The following is a 25,721-nucleotide window of genomic DNA, read 5'->3' as shown; positions in this document are numbered from 1 at the left end:
AGGAGATGATGCATCTGGATTATAAGTAGACAGGGTGTGCTATAAAGCCCATGGCTGCCAAGTCTGACCTCAGACAATGTGGCCACTGGAGTAAATTAACCAGCCTGCCTCATCCTGCCTGGTTTAGAGGACTTTCTGGAAGATCTTTGCTTGGAAACAAGCACCTCCATCTGGCCTCATCAGAGAAACAAGGGCCTCATATGAGGGTCTTTTCAAATGCTGCACCTGCCCTAGTATGTCCTCAGGCTCTCCTTCTAGTTCCCAGGGCCTCAGTTTACCCACCTGTACATATTTCCTACATTACTTCAAAGAGGTGCTTGGAGATTTAATTAATGTTTGTCAAGCATGTCTTATATGAAAGGAATCATGTGCAGTAAGTTCAAAGTAGTCTTGGCCCTGCTGTTTCTTTCATGTGTGCTTAGAAGATCTTTCAGCCTTGATAAGAACAGAAAGAAAGAAAGAAAGAAAGAAAGAAAGAAAGAAAGAAAGAAAGAAAGAAAGCAAGCAAGCCAGTTGCTCAAGTGCTTGGATTTGGGTCCTTGCATTGTGATGCTCTCAGCATTTTCTCTAGATACCACAGTAAAATGAATAAAAATCAGCTAAACAAATGGTTCTATGAATCATACCACTATTCTCTAAATGGCCAAGGTTTAAAAGCATTAAGGGCCATTCTAACATCCCCCTACTTTGTCACTACTACCCATGACACATACAAACATACCCAATCATCAATGTTCAGTGATTATTTCTACTACTTCATTTCTTCCCTTGTCCCCTCTCTCTAGATTTCCTGAGGGTAACTTCTTCAGGTCCCTATCACTTCCTCCGTAGTTCTGAATCTTCCAGTCTGACAAATTTCAGATTAGGCAAACCTCTCGCAACAATGAGACAGCATTTCTTCAAATGTTTACATGTTTGTGTCTATCTCATGCTTGTGTCCCTTATGAGAGTCCCACTACTTCAGTCTACAATCCAAAATTTTAGGAAGATATTCAAGATACATCATAAAATGGTCTCTATTTGCATCTCCAACATCATGCTCACCACCATCTCCAACATACACACAGCCCTGCTTTTAGTTATCCAAGGGTTTAAGGGCATCATCTCTAAAACAGTGGACACAATGCTTCAGTCCTCCTTAATCATATAAATCTTGGTTTTTGTTTTGTTCATCAATACTTATCACCCTCCTGACCCAACATATATTCCTACTTTCCTAATCTATGCATATTTTCACCATACCTGGATTGTAGAATAATCATTTTCTTATGCAATTTACCCACTAGTCTATAAATTCCTTAAGGAAAGGGATGGTATCGGTCATCTCTGTATCTTCAGTGTTCCTAGCAACCTAGAGGTGTTCAATACATATTTATCAAAAAAAATACATATGATTAAGCAGGGAGAGGGAGATGAGTTCAGACATTTCTAAAACCTATGGATCTTAGAAGCATCCTCATTTTTAACCAGAAATGAAAAGTACACTAAGCAAGAGGATTCTTGGTTTGGGAATGGACAATTTCAAAAAATAGATATAGAATAGGATGGAGACTCCTATGATTATTTTAATTTAAAAGCTTCTAAAAATATGGTTACCAAAGGGGAGGTGGGTGGGAGGATGGGTGAACAGATGATGGGGATTAAAAAGTATACTTATCATGATGAACACTGAGTTAGGTACAGAATTGTTGAATCACTATATCATACACCTGAAACTAATAAAACATTGTATGTTAATTAGTGGAATTAAAATGAAAAGCTTAATTTAAAAAAGCTTCTAAGACAAATTCTTGCAAATTATCACTAAGTTTCATTGGCAACATAAGGATGCCAAACAGGGGAATCAGCTGCTTGGATCAAGAAGGGAATAACGATTGATTAATTAATCTTCAAATACGTTCACTATGGGGACAATCAGTGTGGTGCCCTCATTCAGAGTGGGAATAAAAACAGAATCTAGATTATAGCTGGGTTCTAGACCTTGGGTTCTCAAAAGTGGCTGACCATTGGAATCATTTGGGAAGCTGCTTAAAAATAGATGGTTGGGCTCCATTTGTGACTTAATGAAGCAGATTTCAGGGGGATATCCCAGGGATTTGTATTATAAAAATGGCTTCCAGCTGATTCTGAGGATAAGCCAAGTTGAGAAAATGAACCTATGATTGATTCATTCATTTATTCATTCAAAAATTTACTCATTCACTGGGTCTTTATACACATATTTGTTTATTCAATGAAGATTGAGAAGAGAAGGGAAAGAGGGGACAGAGAGAACAGTCCTCTAATCCTCTTTCCTGATGCACTGTTTCGTCTGTTCTTCAAGTTGCTCCTGGTTTTCACTAGTTTTGTTTTTGCCTTTTGGTTTTTTTTTTCTCTATTTTTTCCTCTATTTCTTAATGTAGAGATGCTCCAAAACTACAAACCCTCCTTTCTTTTTCCAGGATTATCTTCCCTAAAGAGTGACCTGAAGAGTGCACCTTTTCTAAGCATCAGAATTCCCCATAGAAAATATTAACAAGTCTATGAAAAATTATATTTCCCCCTGTTCTTTCCTTTTCTCCCTTCCCTTGCCCCAGGCTGGCATCAAGGTTCTACAGCCACAGAGGTCTGAAGGACACGGAAGGTTATTACTCCTGGCAAAGGAAGCCTTAAATTCCAATGAACAAATGAACATCAGCACGCTAGTCCTGAGAGAGTACCAACCTTTGCTTCAATCTTTTAGATAGATATAGAACTGGATGAGTCATAAAATTCAGGGGAGCTTAAACCTAAAGGGAGGGAAGCTAGAGCAAGGAGAAAAATGACTTTTCAAATAATTGAGGGAAACTACTGGAGAAGAAAAAAGTTTTAAAATATTTTCTAGGTATGGTGGGCTCAGGTTTTCTCTGAGTCTTAGATATTTATGGAAACAAATCAGGAATATTAGATAATATCAAAACATGTTCAAGATGACTTTGCTTTAGAGAAAAACATGCATTTTTAAATTCAGCCACATGATTCCCAAAAGTATCTCTTCATCATCACTAGCCCCATTTGATTAACCCCAATGAAGTTAACCAAATGATGAATTTACACTGATATCTTCAGCACCCAGTCTCTAAATCTTCAGCTTTGTAATTTAACAAATGTACATGTGAGCCTTAGGAATAAATTAATCTAAGAAAGAACTAGATCTGTTTAGTATGTGTGATGTACCAGTTCTGCAAGAGGGGCCTTCCCAAGAAACAGGATTGAATTTTGTAACCATTCTTCCTTAAAGTAGTCTGGCTCAGTAGTTGACTCTAGGGGGTTTGGTATTATTCTGTCCTGATTTGCTAAGAAATCCTCCACCCTCAGCTGGGTGACCTAATTTAACGTCTTTGTGCCTCTGTTTCCTGATCTTTAAAATACAGAAAATAATAAGACCTGCTTTTTGTGTTATAATGAGGATTTCATGTGTTAGTACAAGTGAAAATGCTCAGGATGACTGTCTGGCACAAAGTAAGAAATTAATACATAGAAGTTAAAATTTTTATGGTCCTCTTATAGTTAAGGAAACTGAAGCTCAGAATTGATAACTTGCTCAAGACTTTAGTAAGTGGAAAATCCCTTTGTAGGGCTGGTGAAATTTGGTGGTGGAGGGGGTAAGTATCTCTTTTTCACTTCACAGACTCGCTTATATCTAGATACGTAAAAAATGATATAACTAATCATATTATAGAAATATAAGGGGCACTTGGGTGGCTCCGTCGGTTTGGCATCCAACTCCTGATTTTGGCTCAGATCATGGCCCCAAGGTTATGGGATTGAGCCCTGTATCAGGTTCTGTGCTGAGCGTGGAGCCTGCTTAAGATTCTTTCTCTCTCCCTCTGTCCCTCTTCCCTGGTCTCTCTAAAAAATGGGGGAAAATATGAAAATACCTGAATAATTACCCTACTGTAACCTTAGCTAAAACTTACATTGTTTCCTTTTCCCTTTCTCCACATGCATTGTTCTGCAAAACTGTAAACTCCGTATACAATCTTGTGGTTGACATTTTATTTAGCATTATATCATGATCATTTTTGCATTATATCCACAACTGTCATTTTTCAAGGCTGCAAATTATTCTTTCTGGTAAACATCCATAATGGGCATAATTATTTTGGGATTCGTACACTGTTACCCTCATCCCCATCTTAGCACTCCCAATTTATTTATTTATTTATTTTTTATTGTCATGTTTTTTTTAATTTTATTTATTTTTAATATATGAAATTTACTGTCAAATTGGTTTCCATACAACACCCAGTGCTCATCCCAAAAGGTGCCCTTCTCAATACCCATCAACTACCCTCCTCTCCCTCCCACCCCCCATCAACCCTCAGTTTGTTCTCAGTTTTTAACAGTCTTAAGAGACTTATGCTTTGGCTCTCTCCCACTCTAACCTCTTTTTTTTTTTTTCCTTCCCCTCCCCCATGGGTTTCTGTTAAGTTTCTCAGGATCCACATAAGAGTCAAACCATATGGTATCTGTCTTTCTCTGTATGGCTTACTTCACTTAGCATCACACTCTCCAGTTCCATCCACGTTGCTACAAAAGGCCATATTTCATTTTTTCTCATTGCCACGTAGTATTCCATTGTGTATATAAACCACAATTTCTTTATCCATTCATCAGTTGATGGATATTTAGGCTCTTTCCATAATTTGGCTATTGTTGAGAGTGCTGCTATAAACATTGGGGTACAAGTGCCCCTATGCATCAGTACTCCTGTATCCCTTGGATAAATTCCTAGCAGTGCTATTCCTGGGTCATAGGGTAGGTCTATTTTTAATTTTCTGAGGAACCTCCACACTGCTTTCCAGAGCGGCTGCACCAATTTGCATTCCCACCAACTTAGCACTCCCAATTTAAACACAAGTTCATAGAAAAGGAAAATGAGACTTGCCTTGAATGACACCACAACGATTACTAGAAGCAGAACTGAAACTTTGATTCCTGACTTTTATTTACTTATTTGTTTCAACCAAAGTATAACTAATAGTACTATATTAGTTTCAGGTGTACAATATAGTGATTCAACAATTCTATACATTACTCAGTGCTCTTCAAGTTAAGTATACTGTTAATCCCCTCACCTGTTTCACCCACCCCCCCAACCCACCTCCCCTCTAGCAACTACCAATTTGTTCTCTGTATTTAAGAGTCTGGTTTTTTTTTTGTCTCTTTTTTTCTTTGTTTATGATTTGTTTCCACATGTAAGTGAAATCATATGGTATTTGTCTTTCTCTGACTTATTTCACTTAGAATCAAAATCTCTAAATTCATTCATGTTGTTGCAAATAGCAAGATCTCATTATTTTTTATGGCTGAGTAACAGATCATTGTATTTATATACCACATCTTTTTTTATCCATTCATCTATGGATGAACACTTGGGTTGCTTCCATACCTTGGCTATGATAAATAATGCTGCAATAAACACAGGGGTGCACTTATCTTTTCAAATTAGTGTTTTTGTTTTCCAAAATAAATAAAAACTCAACACCCAAAATACAAATAATCCAATTTAAAAAATGGGAGAGAACCTTAATAACCATTGTTTCAAAGAAGATATACAAATGGCCAACAGACACATGAAAAGATGTTCAACATCACTCATCATCAGGGAATTGCAAATCACTACCACAAAAAGATATCACCTCACATCTGTCAGGAAAGCTAGAGACATGAAGACAAGAAATAACAAGTGTTGGAGAGGATGTGCAGAAAAAGGAACACTCGCACTGTCGGTGAGAATGTGAATTGGGGCAGTCAATGTGGCAAACAGTATGGAGGCTCTTTTAAAAATTAAAAGTAGAATTATAACATGATCTAGTAACTCCACTACTGGGTATTTACCCAAAGAAAATGAAAACACTGAGTCCTGAAAGCACTGAGTTCTGACTCTTTTTCTAGTTCTCTTAGCTCCACTCTTAAAATGTTCAGAAGGATACCCTCTGCCCACCTTTCAGGTCAATGTAATTGCCACATGAGATAATGTATGCACTAAATCTTGGAAAATGTCATTGGTATCTTTTTTTTTTTTTTTCTGGGCGGGGGGGGGTGGTGCTGGGTGTTTTCTATGCTGGTGTTCCCAAAAGGCAAATAAAGATTTAAACACTGGTCGATGCTAGCATGCTATGGAAAAGACAATATGGAACGTGTCATATCATTGCCTATTGAGTCCAGAATATCCCTTCATCAGCTACTTGAGCTGTCTTAGAACAGTAACTGAAGCTCTGGAAAACCATATGGACCATCAGAAAGAAAAAAAGTCTCCAGTAGTTGTTCTTCTTGGTTAATGTCAGTTCAAATGTCTCTGGTCCTGCAAGTGAACAACTTCTTAGACTTTTGAAGCAGTCTTCCAAAGCTATCAGAAAGGGAAAAGGAGAAGCACAATTCAAGGCAGTTGGATTTCATTAACAAACAGCTCTGCATCTCCATCAACTACTTAGCTCTATGCTTACATCATGTCCCCCATTTTCCTACAAAACTACTCTTCTGATTGGAGCTACAGCTGTGTTGGGCCTCACTGGACTGGCCCTGGCTGTGAACTTCCCTGTGGGGATCAAGAAGAACGTTTATACCTCCTCTGCCCAGTCATGAAGGAGCACCCTGACTACACACTCAGCCTGGTCTGGCACGAGCACCCACTTCCAGTCTAGACGGCAGCCTAAGAGAGGGGCTAATGCTAGGTTTCACCAGACTGAGCCTCGCATTTGTCATGGCTCTGCCCACGGTGATTCCTTTGATCTTGATCCTAGCAAACCACAGTCATCGACAAAGGTAAAATGGATTCCTGCTTCTGAAAAGCTTTGATGGAAATTCCCGTGATTCCCAATTCCCTCCCTAGCCTCTTTCTGCTCCTTTAGATTTACCTGCAACATTTAGCCCTAAATCCAGCTGTAAATCTAGCATTAGAGAGGCTATCAAGCCAGCATGAATCATTTGCCGCTCCACTGTGGATATCCGGGGCCACAGCTGACCCATTTGCGAAAGTACATGATCATCTTTACTTAGCCAGGCACCCTAATCATAGATTCCAGGCTCAGCATTCTTCATTTAATTTTCTCTGAGAACTGCCTAGGCTGTGATCTGATCCTCGGAGAGGGGCAATCATTTCTAAAGGGCAGATTGTTAGAAAAGTTTGCAATTAAAAACAACAACAAATATATGCAGGCTCTTTGTGGTTATGGTGAAGGAATGTGCCAGGCATGCATGCATGCTGCTGTCATCTCTAGGCTCTCTCCTAAAAACAAGACCTAGTCTCTGGGCTCTCTGCAACACTGTGTTCTGTTTGTTTCCTGTGTCAAGAAAGGAACTAAATTGAAGTAGGTTTACTTGGTTCATAGGCTTCAGGTTAGGGCCACAGGCTCCACCGATTAAGTACAGCCAAATTCATGAAAATCATAGCAGTTTGGAGGTGATGTCTAACCCTCTCATTTTACAAATGAGGGTACTGAAATCCAGCAAAGGAAAAAAGATTGCTGGAGTCCCAAGTGAGTTAGCAACAGAGTTGATCTTGAACTTAGCTCTTTTGATGCCCAAGCCAGTGCCTGTGTCCTAAGCCAAAGGGTCAGTCCAGTGGGCAGCATTTTCTGATGTAGGAGAGAAAACCATCCTTTTCATCCTGAACCTGTGAAGTGCTCATTTCAATTTACACCCAGAACCTTGGGGGCCATTTACAATGTCTTCTTACGGGGGTCAGCCCTGTAACCAGCACACCCAGAAGTGAAAAAATCCACAGAGTATTTATTAACATTTTAACTTAGGACTGAGGGGCACCTGGGAGGCTCAGTCGGTCAAGTCTGACTTCGGCTCAGGTCATGATCTCGTGGTTCATGAGTTCAAGCCCCACATCAGGCTCCATGCTCACAGCTCGGAGCCTGGAGCCTTCTTCAGGTTCTGTGTCTCCCTCTCTCTCTGCTCCTCCCCTGCTTGCACTCTCTCTCTCTCAAAAATAAATAAACATTAAAAAAAACTTAGGACTGAGGAAAGAGGAGAGTTAGCCCTTCTAGATACAGATTTCAAGCTTCTCAAGACCCAGATAACAGACAAACGTACACGTGCAAATCCCCTCCCCCACTATACCTCACACACACACAGTTGATACCATGTGCCCTCCCTCATTCCCAAAGCAAAAGAATGGGCATGTTGTGTTTAATAACCTCATTTAAGAAGAAAGACATCATCATTTTCCCTTTTGGGCATTTTTTTTCCTGCCAAATGGTGGGGGGAGCGGAGAAAGAAAGAAACTTGCTTAGGGATCAAAATATCTGCTAGAGAAGGAATTTAAGAGGATGCTGGCAGTTGGCTTTCTGTGGAGGGAGACAGTGGTGGTATGAACTGTCATTCTCAAGGCAGGCACGCTGGGGAACAGTGCAGAGGAAAGTGGGCAGCGCAGCATTTGACAGGTGCCTGGCTCTTGCTCCCACTGGCCAGGGCAATCATCAGCTCTGCTCTGCTTGGCTCCCTTGAACAAAAAGTTAGGAGCCAGCTGCTTTTTGGACTTAACTCTTAAATCTGCAAGTCCCTCTGCTCTATTCAGTTGAGGCACCCCCAGCAGGGAGCAAAATGAGGTACTGGCTATCACTTTCATGCCTCAGAGTAAAAGCACACTGAGGAAGCAGTTTTGAAGATGCAACTGAGAAGGCCCTGTGGGCAGAAGAGAAAGAAAAGAAGATGATTTTGTTTCACTTAATGATTAAAAAGAAATGACCTCCATACCTGGAAGAAGCATCCTAATGTTAATGGTACCACACAGGGATCCCTTCTCACCTGCTTCCAGCATGCAGTTACCACGTCAACACAAGAAGGCTTGTTGACCAGACTCCAGGGTCAACACTGCTCCCTACCAGACCAATTTTGCACTGATGAGTATCCATGATTCTCTATCATACTATTTGTGTTTGTTGTTTCTGTTTTCCTGGATGGTCTTCCTTCTCCATGTTTATACTCTTGAGCTACTGATTATAGTTGACTTTCCCTACTCTACTCTAATCAGATACTTCTGGAGGTCAACCTCACTGCAGGCCAGACAGGTAGGAGGGATGTGGATCCTGGTTTTTGACTTCCCCTTCACACACTGAGCAACACTTGGTCAAAAGACCATGACCAAACTGGAGTGTCAGTCCTGTAAGATGGCCAGTGCCTCTCCTTTGGAGAGCCCAGCTCAGAGATTTCTAGTTCCAAAGTTACCTCCCAATGAGAATGGTAGTGTTGCAACTTTCATTAGTATTTTATACAGGACAGCCACTTCAGAACTTTACCCACTCAAGACCATGAAATTTTATCTTTTAAAAGAGTCATAGTAGAGGCGGCTGGGTAGCTCAGTCAGTTAAGCATCTGATTTCGGCTCAGGTCATGATCCTGGGGTCTGTGCTGGCAGCTCAGAGCCTGGAGCCTGCTTCATATTCATTCTCTCTCTCTCTCTCTCTCTGCCCCTCCCCCGCTCATGCTCTGTCTCTCTCAAAAATAAACATTAAAAAAATTTTTTAAAGAGTCACAGGAAATGAACTCATAAACACGCCACTAGTGTTCTTGACTAAATGCAAGCTCAGCAATTAGCAAAGCTTCTTTTTAGCCTTAGAAAACTTTAACGAAAAACTTACTCTCAAGAGATAAACTGGAGATCACTCAGGTTGGCGAAACTTAGGGTACCCCATGCTTTTTGCCTTATGTTCCACAAAGCATGGTTTAGGAAACTAATTTGTCCTAGTGCTGCCCCCTCTGGGGAACATGTTCCTTTCATGCCTGTCTTCAGATTCTTCTGTTTACTTCACAAAACTTAGATTCTTATGACTTCATTAAAAACTACATCAAACAACTTTACTTCTTCTCCAGGTTTTTTGGTTTTTTTTCTTGTTTTGTTTTGTTTCAGTAATTATCTGCCTATTACCCAATATAACACTCCTCACCAGGTTCCTTATGTTTTCATTAAAGTCTTCTCCTTATTCACTAGCCTTCCCTGGATGTCATTCTTTCTCTTCCCTATTTGACATGTTCTTATGCAGCTGGGTCTTGCTTCTATTTATTTATTTTTTTTTTAAATTTTTTTTCAACGTTTTTTATTTATTTTTGGGACAGAGAGAGACAGACAGAGCATGAACGGGGGAGGGGCAGAGAGAGGGAGACACAGAATCGGAAACAGGCTCCAGGCTCTGAGCCATCAGCCCAGAGCCCGACACGGGGCTCGAACTCACGGACCGCAAGATCGTGACCTGGCTGAAGTCGGACGCTTAACCGACTGCGCCACCCAGACGCCCCTGGGTCTTGCTTCTAAATCACTTCTTTCTAGCACTATCATCCCACAGAAATGCTTAATTTAGTATTTTGTATTTGAAATGTTGCACAAAGTGTCAGAGAAGTGAAATGACTTGCTCAAGATCATACCACTAGTGGCATAACAAAGATAGAACTCAAGCCTCTGGAAATCTGTTCAGCCCACTCCTTCCCTCTTACTCCTCCACTGACTCTAACTTCACTCTAGTCCACATCTGTATAGCTTCAGTCACATGGCTCCTCTGGGTATCCTGACTCTCTCTATAAAATAAGCAGGTCACTCTAGTAATTTCTACTGTTGCCTTCTAAGCTCCATCTTTTTATAAAAAATGGAATGGTTAAGATCATTGACCCTGGCCGAACCACTCAGGTTTTATTCCATTGGAGGTAAACCTCTTTTGACAACTCTCAAGTATCCAGGTAACTTTCTATTAAACTGTTTCCCCTTGCACATACTTCTGTCTCCAGCCCTGGCCAAAGCCCAGGCATGCAGAAGTGGCAAACTGCTTGGAGGAAGGCTTTCCAAATATCTTGGAAGTTTCAAGAAAGCCTTTTGTGGTATTTCTGGCCCAGCCAGAATCAGGAAGTACCAGATCACTCACAAGGAAACTCATTCTTGCACAATTTCCAACAACAACCCCCCTCCCATTCCACCCTCAAGCCTTCCTCGCACCACACATTCCCTGCCCTTCCTCAAACACGGGTTTTTGCAGAGTCGAAACTTTTTGATAGTTCAGATAAGGTTCAAGTGAGTTGTTCAGCTCTTGAGGGCTGGAAGTGAACCTAGCATTTTGTTCTTTGCTCATCCCCAGTAATGAGTATACCAGGCTGTCGCTGTCAAGGTGGTTTGGGTCACATAGTGAAAATCGACATAATTGAAAGCATTAATCAACAAACAATTACATATAATGGTACAGAATGACTACTTATGAGATCTTACATGATTTTTACCAAGTCTGTCTGTAGTAATAACAGGAGGCATACAATTGTATCACAGTTTTTTCAGAAATAAATGGGGTCTTGTTTTGTTAAAAAAAAAAAAAAAAGATACTTCCAAAGGTAGGGATGAGGATAACAAGATTAATGCTTAGGATGCCAATGGACTTCAAATTATCCCCAAATGAAAAGGTCATTCTAGTCATTTTTGTAGATGTGGGGGGAAAACAGCTTTAATACATTTCAACTGGATGATGCTTCTTTGGTTATTCTTTAAAATATTTCCTTTAGAAGACAAACTTCATTATCCTTTAGTTGCTTCCAATAATCAGAACTTTAGGGCTGATTTTGAAATACTTATTTTTCTCATGAACTTGGGGAAATAGGGGAAGCAATTAGATCTTGTGATTTTTAAGGCTGCACTGAGGATAAAGTAAGAAAATATCATAAATTTTATTTCATGCTTTCTTGCCAATTGACAGAAATGTGCAGTCCATATGAATTCATATAACGAGGGTGGAATGTTGGAAAAACCAATAAAGATTTTGTGGTCTGACCTATAATAAATGTAGTTTGATTTAGAGTCTGTTTTTCACAACATGGCAAAATGAATCATAAAATAATGGGCCCTGAAACTCCTGCATTTTTTAACAATAGCCTGGGGACAGTTTACAGTGTAATGAATTGTAATTAACCCACCTTCAAAATCTTTTATGAGTATTTTGCCAATTAGCTCCGCATGCTTGCTAATGACTCATGGCTAGTGCATGTCTTTACAGAACCGGATTTTACAGCACACATCACCCTGTTAACTCAGCACAAGTGTGCAGCATGGTAAGGATGACACAGGTAGATGGAAACACCCTCCAATGCATCCTCACTTTGCCGACCCAATGGACCCAGCCATCATTCCTCCAAGCCCAAGACAACCATAATGGTTTGTGATGTCAGAGAACTTTGGTTTCTGATGGATTGCAAGGAATGCTTCACTCCCTGTAGACACATCTGTTGTTACTTAGCACTAACATATATAAGGCTACTAATTGTGAAGCCATCTTTGTTTTCTTTACTTAGCACTCTGGTTAGCATTATTTTATCTTCGTGGTTCATGGCTTTCTGCCACTGACAACATAAGTCCACTCAAGAGAAAATAAAACAACTACTAAGCTGTCTCCTTACATTGCTTTGCTTTGAAATTACAGGGACCATGTGCAGTCAAACTTGCTTCCTGGGATCCTAGTTCTGACCTTGCTACATCAAAAGTTGTCTTTTCCTTGCAAGAACTGGTGCCTCTGCTGGTCCAAGAGCAGGCTGAGGGGGCTGCAGTGAAAAATGGGGGTCTGGCTTTAAACTCCATGCACTGAGAAAGTTAATTGTAGGCAAGGTCAAACTTTCCTAATTCTTCAGAGGCCAAGCCAACAAATCCTAAAGCCAACTTAAGAAAGCTAACCAAAGGTGACAAAGAAGTTACTCCATAATTTCCTCAACTATGTATAAAGAATTTTAAGGATCCATAATGTTACCAGTATTTTTCTGCCAGCAAAGGCATATACCAGAATGAAGAGGCTAATGCTTAGAATCATAACACGATAATGTTTTACTTTGGGGAATCTAAAACTACACAGGAATAATTTCACTATGACGCCAACAAAAGTGAAGTTTTTCAGCTCACACCTTTGAGGCAATGGTGGTTCTAGAATAGCAGAGAACTCTCGGAAACTGGAAAAGGCTTCTGTAAAGAAGGACAAAGACGAAGAAGTATGAGCTGCCCTGAGGGATCTCCCTGAGGGGATACTGTATCAGCATGAAGGTGAGTAGAGGTGCCCCATAAAGGGGCAGAGGATAGAGTAAGAGGAAAAGAGACCTACCTCACTGCAATTACTTGGATCCTTTGAAATCTCCAGGTATGAACCCAGCAAAAAAAAAAATTTCTTCTCTCACTGAGAGGTTTAGAGGTATTCTTTCCACTTCCCACTCACCTCCTAGACCCAGTTCCTTCACACAAATGTAAAAAAAAACAAAAAATGGGAATATGACTTCTTTCCTGCCGAGACTAACTAAAAGTGACTGTAGTTCCAGGCAGCCTAATGTTTAATGATCCCTCATCATACACAGAGAAGTGAACTGGGGGCTTAGGTAGCTCCTTCCTGGGCTCTGGTCCTTACACAGTTGATGAGAGCAACCCCAAAGCTGCAGAGAACCAAAACATTGGGAGTTGACTGAAGGTCAATGTCAATAGCCTGCAATGTCTCTATCCTTCACCTGGTCCATGGCTGCTCTAGTCTAGTCCATATGGCTCTTGCCCTCTCTCATTTATGGATGGAGACTGTAAATCTTAATAAGACAAGTCACTGTCTATCCAGAAACTTGTGAGAGATGGGCTCAATCAACTGGGGTATGTCTCTTGAGAATTTTAATTAAGAAACACATAAAATGTTGTTTGCTAACGCTGGACCATGTGGAAATTTAAAAGAGAAAACCTACTGAGCAAAGTAGGAAAGAAGACAGACCTGGAGAGAGATATCTGATATTATCAAAGAGACTGGGCTCCCAATGGCTTTCCAGGTCTATATTTCAGTTTCCAATGAACCCCAGCTGGGCTTTCTGTCCTTGTGTCAGTTAGTGTACATTCCACTTCTTGGAAGTAAGGCAACCTTTACTGAAATACCAGTATGTAAGGAAAAGGCTCTTAAGTCAGAAAGCATAGGTCTGAATACCATACCTACCATGTATTAGTTCTGTAGATTTGAATAATCTATGACCCAGTTTCCTCCTCCGCAAAATGGGGCATCTACTCCTCCTAAGCCACAGAGCTATGAGGACTAATCCATGTAAAACACAGTGTTTGGAGCAAGTAACTGTCAGATAAATGTTGTTCATTGTTAATACTCTGTTAATATACTTCCTTTCCTCCCTTAGAACTGTGGTTATTTTTTCCCACTACAACTCAAATTGAGAAAGCAACCTCCCCAATTGATAAAGGGCATTCTTTAGACGACAGTGTATATTCCACATACACAGCCTCACTACCACCCCATGGAATCATGGGTGACTGATAGATAATCATAAAATATATCACTTAACTGTTAAATCTATATGAACTCTACTGATTCATATGATAAGCTCTAAGTTAAAAAAAAACAAAAAACAAAAACAAGAGAGGTAGATTTACACAGTTCAGTGTTTTAAATTGACATTTGCAAAGACCAACTTTGTGAATTCATTTGATAGCTTGAGAAGAAAGTGAAATTATCTGCCACATTGTACATGGAGTGTGCCATGGATTTTGTCTAACATCATTTTAGGGGGTAGTAGGAATTATGTTGAACATGGTATTTTTTTTAGTTTAGTCACAGAAGAGCATGTCTGCAATAAATATCATTTCCATAATCACTTACTTCATCCCTTGACACTAAGCATCAATTTTCCATGTTCAGTGTGTTAAAACTATCTTTGCAACAGGACATCTTGTCAGTTTCATTTGAATGTGAGCTATCTGTTCTACCAGGTAGTCAATCCAGGTTAGCTTTCAATGCAGCTTTTATAGAGATTAGTTGATTTTTTTAAAACCAACATCCACAAAATCTAAAGTAAAAAATACAACATAAATTAATATCCATGCAACATTTAGAGATAGTGCCAAAGTTGAGGGTTATTCAGCTTCTATTTATTTTTTTAATTTTTTTAATGTTTATTTATTTTTGAGAGAGAGCGAGAGCGAGCCAGGGAGGGTCAGAGGGAGAGGGAGACACAGAATCCCAAGCAGGCTCCAGGCTCTGAGCTGTGAGCACAGGGCTCAAACTCACGAACTGTGAAATCATGACCTGAGCCGAAGTAGATGCCCAACCTACTGAACCACCCAGGAGCCCCCAGCTTCTATTTAAATAGTCTCCTCTGGTTTGGGTTAATTTAATTGTTAGCACTTCAGAATTTAAGAGAATTCAATGCTCTTAAATTCAGAATACTAATATCTCCTTTGGACTACTTAAACCATTGGAGTTTCTCATTCATCTAAATATTGTGACAAAAATAAGAAGTTTTTACTTACTTTTAGTTTATATCTTTTCAATAATTTAATTTCATTTTGATTCACTGCATTTTTCCCTTAGTGGAAACGGAAGAGGAGACGGCATACTTCATATTATAGCCCACCTTTCTAAGATACACCAGAATAATTCACAGGTCTATTGGACAAGAAGAGAAAAATGATGACTGTTGTAAATCAACAGTGTTGTTGCTATGGGAGTAAAAGTAAAAGATTAAATCAATCTCAAAAATGCTATTTATTATTCTGAACTATTTTAAAAATTTAATAAAACTCATAGATCTTTCCAATTTGAAATGGAAGATTAGTGGGGCACCTGGGTGGCTCAGTTGGTTAAGCATCCGACTTCAGCTCAGGTCATGATCTCACAGTTCGTGAGTTTAAGCCCTGCATCAGTCTCTCTGCTGTCAACATAGAGCCCACTTCAGATCTTCTGTCTCCTTCTTTCCCTGCCCATCCCCATTCTTGAATGCTCTCTTTCTCTCTCTCTCTCAAAAATAAATAAACATTTTTTAAAAATGAAACGGAAGATTAGTTTCAGGAATGAGATTTAAGAGTCAGCTTATTTCTAAGGATGCAAAACATTCATGCCTAAGTATAATTTTTGTTCTTCTTCACCCAATAATGGTATAGATATATACATATACAATGTATAAAAAGAGGAAGAATTTGGTTTTCCTTTCAAAATATTAAAGTGCATTTAAATTCCCCTATTTTAGTACCCTCTGTATTTCTGTTCTTTTACATAAGGTTCAAATTAATGCAGGTTTTTTTTAAGGTGCATTCCTTGATATTATGTACTTCCATTTTATGTGACTTTGTTCAGAGCCACACAATATAATCACACCATATAAATAATAAATAACCATATAATCATAAACCAATTTTTATGAACCAAATTGGGCTTAATATCAGGGTTGGTGTATTATAACTCAAAAAATATAGACTTTGACACAGCCTTCCAAGAACTTACAGAGAAAAAAAATTCAATGCATTACATTTGCAAACAGGAGAGAAACTTAAAACCAGTTCAGCAAAGGTCAGCGAGGTATTCCCATCATTTACAGGTCAAGAGGGGTGTAATTAGAGGGAAGAGATAAGGCTGAGTATGTAATTTGGATGGAGATGAGAGAACAGATAAGAGGCTCTTATGTAGGTAGTGATTGTGTTGGAGCAAATTTTTCCAATCCAGTGGAATATTTTTATTTCTTTTATTTAACGAGTTTTTATTTAGTGTCTGCTGTGTGCATAAAGCAAAAGGTGTGAGGGCAAGAATCCATCAGACTCACTTCCTATGTACTTTTAATTTAATAGGAAAGATAAGGATAACAGACCAGTCATGCAAAACTTTAGTAGTGAAAACATTGTGAGAAATCATGTCTTATTCATCTAGTAACAGTACAAAAAGATATAGAGTAAATATCCTAAATGTAAAAGTAAGAAATGTAGAAAGTAAGAGTAATATGACTTATTTCATTACATGATTTGTAAGACAAAGGAAGGACCTTTGAAGAGATAAGGAAGAACTGAAAACTCAAAGTCAAAGGAGGAAGAGTTTTCCAAATCAAAGAACAATATATTCTCACCCCAGAAATATTTTAGTCCAAATTTTTAAAAGTGCAAATCCACCTACTGGATATTTGTTTCAGAAAGAGGAGGCATGGCCTTGGCCGTTATAGTGTATTCTCAACTTCTGAGAAAATGTAGATGAATATGTAACCATGAACTTGTCTTCCTGGGGCCAGCCCCCTCCCCCTATCTTGTGTGAGTAGCTACCAAGGGGTTTGGGAATGACTGACCACAGTTATTGTTCCAGGGTAAACCTGGGTGATCTATCCCAGAAACAAAGAGTAATTCAGGAGTTGTAGAAGTAGAACACAGCTTAGGACATTTTTTCAAGGATTTGACAGAACAACCTTTTCTTTCTGCATGACTTAATGTTCAGAATTTAATACACAAATTTGCCAATATTAGCGAAGCAAGTCTGAGAACAAGGAATGAACATAGGTGAGGGAAAAGCCAAAAGAATCACTAAAAAACAGAACCATAGTTAAACTGCACTTGACATCCATCCTAATTTTGACTCTAAAATAACATAATCCAATAAATCCTTTTATTATTTATGAGTTATATGTTGTACTACTTGCAATAAAAAAAACATAGTATTTCCATCTGTTAAAGTCTCCTAGGATTCCAATTTATAAACAAAGTTATACAGTTACAAGTATTGAAGAATAATTTTTAAATTCTCATCAAAATATTTGAAAAGACAGTTGAAAATATTACAACCCTCAAAAATTTTGATAATGGAAATTGATAAGCAAGCTGGTAGAAGAAACTGTCACTAACTAGAATGTTGATGAAGTTGGTTAGACAAAAAGAATTAGTGATCTGCTTACCTGAAAAAAGGTAGGAATAAATTTTACCCTACTTTACTATCTGTCCATAGTTTCCTTATTAACAAGAAAAGAGGGCTACTCAGTGGATAAAGTGACACACTATCTAAGGCATTTACCACAATGTCTAACACACAGCAAGTGCTCAATGAATGCTGCTGTTATTATTATTGTTGTTACATTCTTGCTTGTACTTAAGGAAGATAGACTAAGTTTAGTACAACCCTTCTAGTTCTGCATTTATTTCTGGTTCTCAGAAAACAAAACAGAAGTTGGTATAAAAGAAAACTTGGTACAGAAGGGGAAGATAAAAAAGGAAGGCAAAAAGGTAATTCACAAAAGTAAGTTATGAGAGGCACTGGAAGGACTACTTACAGGCATTACAACTCCTTTTGTAGTCAAGGAAGAGACAGAGAGTACAGCAGAGCCTAGACCATAAAAGGAAGCAGAATAGCTTAGCCTATACCATGTGCATAGATAGAAGTCCATTCTTTACCTTTGGATCTGAGAATGGATAGCACCTAAACAGTCAAGGTTAAATTCACATTCTTTATCTTTGGTGAAAGCAAACACGAATGAACTGTACTTCTCAAGGATGAATTAAAGGAATAAAAAGGGTCTAAGAAAATGACTACATGATAAAATTTTGTTGAATCTTATGGAAATTTGGATATTTGGCTATTTTTGGTCTTAAAAATGTCGTTTGCATATTCATACTAATAGAAAAGGAACATCAGGCTACAATTTCAAGATACCATCGCTGAGAATTACTTACTATAGAAAACAAAAATAGCATTTAAACAAAACTGGTGGCATCACTACTAGATGAAAGAAAAAACTGTTGAAAACAGAAGACAAAAGAATTTGACAGACTGAAGTCAAAGAATATAGGATATGATGGAAAGGGAGAGCACTGAGGTAAGGAACCATGAGAGGAAACAATTTTTTAAATAAGATAATTAATTAAAAAATGGGAGAAGGCATGAAAAGACATTTCTCCAAAGAAGACGTACAGGTGGCCAACAGACACATGAAAAGATGCTCAACATCACTCATCATCAGAAAAATGCAAATCAAAACCATAATGATATCATCTCACACTTGTCAGAATGGCTAAAATCAAAAACACAAGAAACAAGTGTTGGCAAGGATGTACACTGCTGGTGGGAATGCAAACCAGTGCAGCCACTGTGGAAAACAGAATGGAGGTTCCTCAAACGATTAAAAATAGAACTACCATATGATCCAGAAATTCCACTTCTGCATATTTACCCAAAGAATACAAAAACACTAATTCTCAAAGATAGATACAACCCTATGTTTACTGCAGCATTATTTACAATAAGCCAAATCATGGAAGCAGTCCAAGTGTCTGTCGATAGAGGAATGGATAAAGAAGATGAGGTGTGTGTGCGTGTGTGTGCGCACGCGCGCCATAAAAAAGTTTGCCAGTTCCAACAACATTGATGGATCTAAAGAATATAATGCTAAGTGAAATAAGCCAGTCAGAGAAATATAAGTACCATATGATTTCACTCGTATGTAGAATTTAAGAAATAAAACAAACAAAGGAAAAAAAGAGAAATCAAAAAAACAGACTGATGGTTACCAGTGGGAAGGTGAATGTGGGGATGGATGAAACACATGATAAGGGATTAAGGATTGTACTTGTGATGAGCATTGGGTATTGTATGTAACTGTTGAATCACTATATTGTACACTTGAAACTAATATAACACTGCAGACTAACTGGATTTAAAACTGAATGAATGAATGAATGAATGAATGAATGAAGAGGGAAAGGAAGGGAAAGGAAAGGAAAGGAAAGGAAAGGAAAGGAAAGGAAAGGAAAGGAAAGGAAAGGAAAGGAAAGGAAAGGAAAGGAAAGGAAAGGAAAGGAAAGGAAAGGAAAGGAAAGGAAAGGAAAGGAAAGGAAAGGAAAGGAAAGGAAAGGAAAGGAAAGGAAAGGAAAGGAAAGGAAAGGAAAGGAAAGGAAAGGAAAGGAAAGGAAAGGAAAGGAAAGGAAAGGAAAGGAAAGGAAAGGAAAGGAAAGGAGGAAAATAAGATAATTAAAACTCATACCGGAATGCTGGAAGGAGTAAAATTCGGACTGATACTATGAGACACTGAGTCAGTGATATGCAGTCAAGGTAACCAGATTGTCTCTGGTTGCCCAGGACTTTCTTAGTTTTCACATTGAAAATTCTATGAATCAGAAACCTATCAATCCAGGGCTAACTGGGACAGTTGGTCACACAAAGGGGAGGACAAATTTTCACACTTTACCTCAATGTGGAAGGCAAGGAAAAAAATGAAAAATGAAGAAATGATTATCTAACCAACAATTTAAGTGTATTCTCAAAAGGAAAACTAGTAAAATTAAAACATAAGCAATCACAAAAAGCATTAAAAATGCACAGCTTTAGGGGGAAAAAATAAGCAAGCATATTGAAACAATGTGTCAAGTTTAGTGAAGAGAGATTAAGTGATACACAAACATGTCCTGGCAAATTTCTGAATTGAAAAATAAACAAAATTTACACAAATGCATAGGCAGTAGGAAAAACTTGGTACATAAATTTTAGTGAGCTAGTAAAGTAGAAAAAAAATGTGTAACTGATTTCTTATTAACTCGAAGAACCCTTAACAAATGTTAAACCCTGAAGAAATGAAAACATAGATATAACTGAGACAATATTTTTTAATTTAAAAAAGAATACCCACAGCCATATGTAAAACTTAAAAATATTTATATTTGGGGGGAAGGTAAAAATGTTGGCAAATGAAGGGCCAAAAATAAGAATAAAATTGAAGAGTTATCCAAGGCTTGTTTCTAAAATGAGATTCTGATTATTTTACTGATTTCCAATAAACTATTGGAATAAACAACAAAATACTCAAAACTAGCCAATTAATATCATATTACAAGTATAATACTGATACCCAAATGTGACAAATACATCCTGGAATAGGCCAATCTCACTTAAGAATACAGATTCAAAAACCCTGAGGAAGGTATTAGGTAACTGAAATCTAGTAGTCAGGCAAAGTGTGTAGTGTATGCCCAGCCCCTGAACCACCCTTCTCCGAAACGGAATCCATAGCGATTAGTTGCCAGTCTGCCACATTTGTATTAGCTAATCCTTCTCTTTGACCATGGGTGCTTGGATAAGAGTGAAGACTTGAAACAACTTAGATTTTCTCCCTTGAAAATCAGACTGAATTGGGAGCTGAAAGTTACTTTTAACAGAGTTCGTAAAAGAAGATCCCCCTCTCTAAGGTCCTCGAACTTTGTTCAACTATTCCTTGGTGTACTGGTCCCCGAACTTGTCTTCAAATACATTTCTTGCTCTTTTTCTGCTTTCTCTGCTCTGTGCCATGGTGGGGCTAACCTCTGTAGACTGTTTCCTAGGCTTCCATATCAGCACTTTTCCTTCTGGGTTCAACCAACAGCTGGCACTCGCGGAAGAATGGAGTGGGAGTATGCTAGAAAAACCAGGGTATCTCTCCCTGCCCATGTCTACTCCTGCCTCAGGTGACATCTCTGGCAGTGGCTATATCTCTTCCACCACTCCAGCCCTTATCAGGCAAGCCCACCATGGTTCTAGCTTCTACTGAGTGAACCTGGTCCCTGAGTTCTGGTAATACCATCCCTCTCTTGTTCTTCCAGTCACTAGGATGGTAATAGCTTCCTGCTGTTGCAATTATCTAGGTTATCTCAATATCCAGTGTTTGGCTTCTTGGCTGTTCCATCAACTGTGTAACTAATTCTTTCACTGATACGTTAATTTGGATTCTGTAAGCAATAGATAATGATGGATGCAGAACTTTTTAAACATCTAAAATAGTAATAACTTCCAAATGCCACAGGTTTTATGATACATGAATTCCCGAAGTATTAACTTGTCCATAATTCATCAGCCTGTCTCTTCTACCTAAGCCTCAAGTGGTTTTGATTCAACATTCTTTGTCGATGTACTTGTCAATCAGTCAAAGAGCAGGTAAACATTTAGAACCAGCAGACAACACCCAGCTTACATTAACAACATTAATAATGTGTATGCAATGCAAGGGTAATGCTTTGAGTGATATATTTATAAAATCCAGGTGGTGGAATGAATATATGTGAGGCAGACAGGAGAAAAGATGAGCAGGAAAGAGAGACTCCTAATTTTCTGAGCAATTTATATGAAATATTTGTGCCCAATGTTATCAAATATTTTTTACATTGCCTGATTTTGTCTCCATAGGGCTTACTATGATGTACTTTATTTATGGATATCAATTCTTGAGTTTCTATTATAAACCATATGCATCACCTGGGTTACTATGTTGAAAGTAATAGATTCCAACTTAAAATAACTGGAGGAAATATATATGATATATCCCAGACTTGTCCATGAATCAAAGTTACTCAGTCAGTATCCTATTGGGAAAACAGAAATGACTTTACTTACTTACATGAGCAAAATGTAATCTCTAGAAAGCCAATCTTCTTTTTTGGCGGATTTATTTTCATAATTTCTTTGTGTTATGACCTAGTTCAAATATTAGCTGCTTTCAGTAGCCGTCCTTGAAAATTTTGGGAAAGTTAATTATTTCTACCACAGTTATGAGTATTTTAGTACTAACTATACACCAGAATGACTACTAGCTACTTCTTCTATTACTACTACTCCACTCCTACTAAGTTCTATTGAGAGCCTATTCTGACTAAGCAATTTGCTCACTGTCTTTTTATCCTCTACCCCTTCCTGTTAAACATTAATATTCCCATATTACAAATTAAGAAGTTTATTCACAAGAAGATCTAAGTCTGTCTAACTCAAATCTGTTACCTTTTCACTATACCTGCTGCTTCTCAGCGTATGTTTATTCAGACATTTATCCTACGCATTTACTCATTTATTCACTCATTTATCACTTTATATTTATCACTGGCTACTTCTCCTGCCTCGTTTCCTACCACTCTCTCCTTGTTCTACTCTAGCCATAGGAGTCTATAAGCTTATACTCGAATGTGTCAAGCATGTTTCCATTTCAGGGCCTTCGCACATGCTCTTCCTATCTTCTGGAATGCTCTCTCCCCAGATATCTGCACAGCTTGCTCCTATACTTCACTGAGGTCAAATATCCCTCCTCAGAGATATTCTCTGAGATACTCCGTATTACTACTTCCTTATATTCACTATCGCCTTTCAATGCTTTATTTTTCATCCTGGCTCCTTCGGTCTCCTGGTACTGTTGGAGAGAGTCATTCCTCTAGGAAATACTGAGCCCCTTCTACATACCAGAAACTTTGCTAGATACTAGCAATAAAGCTGTGAAGGAAACACTTCAAGTCCTTTCCTTCACTGAGCTTACATTCTCAATGGAAGACAGTGCAGTGTGAGAAGTATCTACAGTAAGGCTATAAGGCTGTGTGAAAAGACAAGAGGGAAGCTCATTCCATAAATGTTGAGAAATATCAGTAAAGGATTCAAGTGTAAACAGTTTATTTGGGAGATGATCCTAGTAAACTTTAATATACAAGGTAGAGAAGAGAGATAAGAAAGAGAACAAAGCCAAAAAAGTATTATTAAGCAAGCTATCACTGAGAAATATCCCATGAAAAACACCAAAGGTGGCAAATACATCTCAGAATTATCACAGCAGCGAGAAGAGGAAATTGGAGTTGTACACCCTGCTGGTTAGGGTTTGTTGAGGGCAGCTTTCAGGAGTGGGTGGAGAGAAGATTAACTCCTGGACATTTCCAAACTGCTCCATTTGTGAGATAAGTGAGCTCTGGCAGTTAAAAAAAAAAAAAAAAATCAAGCAAAGAATTGCAAGTATTTGTAGTTCAAAGCCCCTGATTTGGCCATGCATGAAAATGGCGAGTGTCAGAGTATATGGGTAGGGAACCAACAATTTCTGCTACAAAGTCTGTCAACTGAAGACAAACATTACTGATATGACTATAAATTGGTACAACTGCTCTGGAAAACAGCTGTGCATTATCTAGTATAGTTGAAGATGTGCATACACATGACCCCCCAATTCCACTCCCTTTTTTATAACCAGGATAAAAAGCTTATATGAACCAGAATAAACATTAAAAGAACGGCCATAATAGCATTATTGTAATAGCCCCAAACTAGAAGAAACTTAAAGATCCAACAATAGTAAAACAGAAAAATAAATTGTGATATATTCATAGAACAGACTGAAAATAAATAAATGTAGATGGAAAAAGATGAACCTGAGAAAGAATAATTAATACTTTGTAACACAGTGTAAGAAAGGGAGAAGATCTTAAAGGTCTTGAATTTATTACCTCATTATGTCTCCCAAAGTAACATATCTGTTAAGACCAGAACAGGTCTGAAAGGTGTTACTCTGAACAGAGTAGGAGGGCCCTCTTTAGGATGAGAAATAAAACTGTCTAATTAAGTCATTGGAAACAGGGAAGAGCAGATTAGCTGTTGCAAAACATCAACTAACTGAATTAGAAAATAATCTTGAGATATTATATACACAAAGGAAAAGATAAATATATAGAAGTCATAAAAAAACAGAAGGGAAAAAATAAGTCATTCTGAATGGCACAGATAATGAACAATAATTATTTCTAAGTTGTTTAGGTTGTTTCTTTTCCAAAGTCAAATAGTCACATCAGATGGGTTATTTCCTCTATTAGAAAAAGAATTCTATGAAATACTACACATCTTCAACCTAAAGAAAAACAAATAATGCAAAAGTAGAAAAATATTCAAAAACATTTCAATGAAGAGTATTTAAATTTTTAATGCCTACTCTTTGCCTTTGCTAGGTTATTATAAGCCCGTTCAGATGTTCATATTTATGTTCATATTGATCTAAGCCCAACTGTAAATTCAAAAATTATGTTCAGACAAAGAAGGTTTAGCTGAATGAGACCTAAAACTGTGTTTTGTTTTGTTTTTACAAATCCCCAAGAGGAATCATGGACAATAGAAAGATTTAAAATTGGTTTATGGGGCGCCTGGGTGGCTCGGTCGGTTAAGCATCCGACTTCGGCTCAGGTCATGATCTCACGGTCCGTGAGTTCGAGCCCCGCGTCGGGCTCTGGGCTGACAGCTCAGAGCCTGGAGCCTGTTTCAGATTCTGTGTCTCCCTCTCTCTCTGTCCCTCCCCTGTTCATGCTCTGTCTCTGTCTCAAAAATAAATAAACGTTAAATAAAATAAAATAAAATAAAATAAAATAAAATAAAATAAAATAAAATAAAATAAAATAAAATAAAATAGGTTTATAATTACTACAGATTCTATGAAATCACCATGTATGTTTCTGTACTCGGTCACCACCAAACTTTATGGTAGGACAATTCATTTGCTCAAATCAAGAGAAATATGTTATATGTCCATTAAAAAAAAATCTGTTCCCCAGAAACAGTGCTTCATATCTTTTGATGGCTTTGCACACTGTTGCACACTGTGTTCACAAACTGTTTATCAGTTGATGTGATCTACAGTCAAAAAGATATTGTAGGGGTGCCTGGGTGGCTCAGCTGGTTAAGCATCAGACTTGGACTCAGGTCATGATCTCACAGTTCGTGGGTTCAAGCCCTGCATCAGGCTTTGCACTAACAGCTCAGAGCCTGGAACCTGCTTCAGATTCCGTGTCTCCCTCTCTCTCTGCTTCTCCATCCCACTATGTGTGTGCTCGCTCTCTCTCTCTCTCTCTCTCAAAAATAAACATTAAAAAGCTAAAAAAGCAACATTGTATTTTCCTTTCTTGCCCTAGACTGTACTAAAATTCCACTATAAAAATAGGTATTAAATTACATTAGATATAAATTATTTATTCAGCTAACTTAATAAACATCACTTCACTTATCCCTCAAATGCTGTAGAAACATTCTTACAAATTTATTGGGATGTTATTTATAATGACAAACTACATATATAACATGTATATTATGAAGAATTTTAACATATCTATACATCTATGAAGCCATCACCACCATCAATCAAAATATCAAATATTTGTTGTTACTTCCAAACTATCTTCAAGCCCAGGTCAAACTATCTCTCTCTCCCTC

At 38.2% G+C, this 25,721-nt stretch overlaps 1 long non-coding RNA gene across 1 annotated transcript in view; it reads right to left on the bottom strand.

Moving 5' to 3' along the window:
- LOC122236989 overlaps nt 1-25,721 on the bottom strand; it is a 110,670-nt gene that overhangs the window by 2,250 nt on the left and 82,699 nt on the right. The window lies entirely within an intron of this gene.

The sequence above is a fragment of the Panthera tigris genome, chromosome A3, assembly GCF_018350195.1.
Source record: "Panthera tigris isolate Pti1 chromosome A3, P.tigris_Pti1_mat1.1, whole genome shotgun sequence".
NCBI lineage: Eukaryota > Metazoa > Chordata > Mammalia > Carnivora > Felidae > Panthera > Panthera tigris.
The sequence above is the reverse complement of the archived record's forward strand: the minus strand, read 5'-3'. Positions and strand labels throughout refer to the sequence as shown.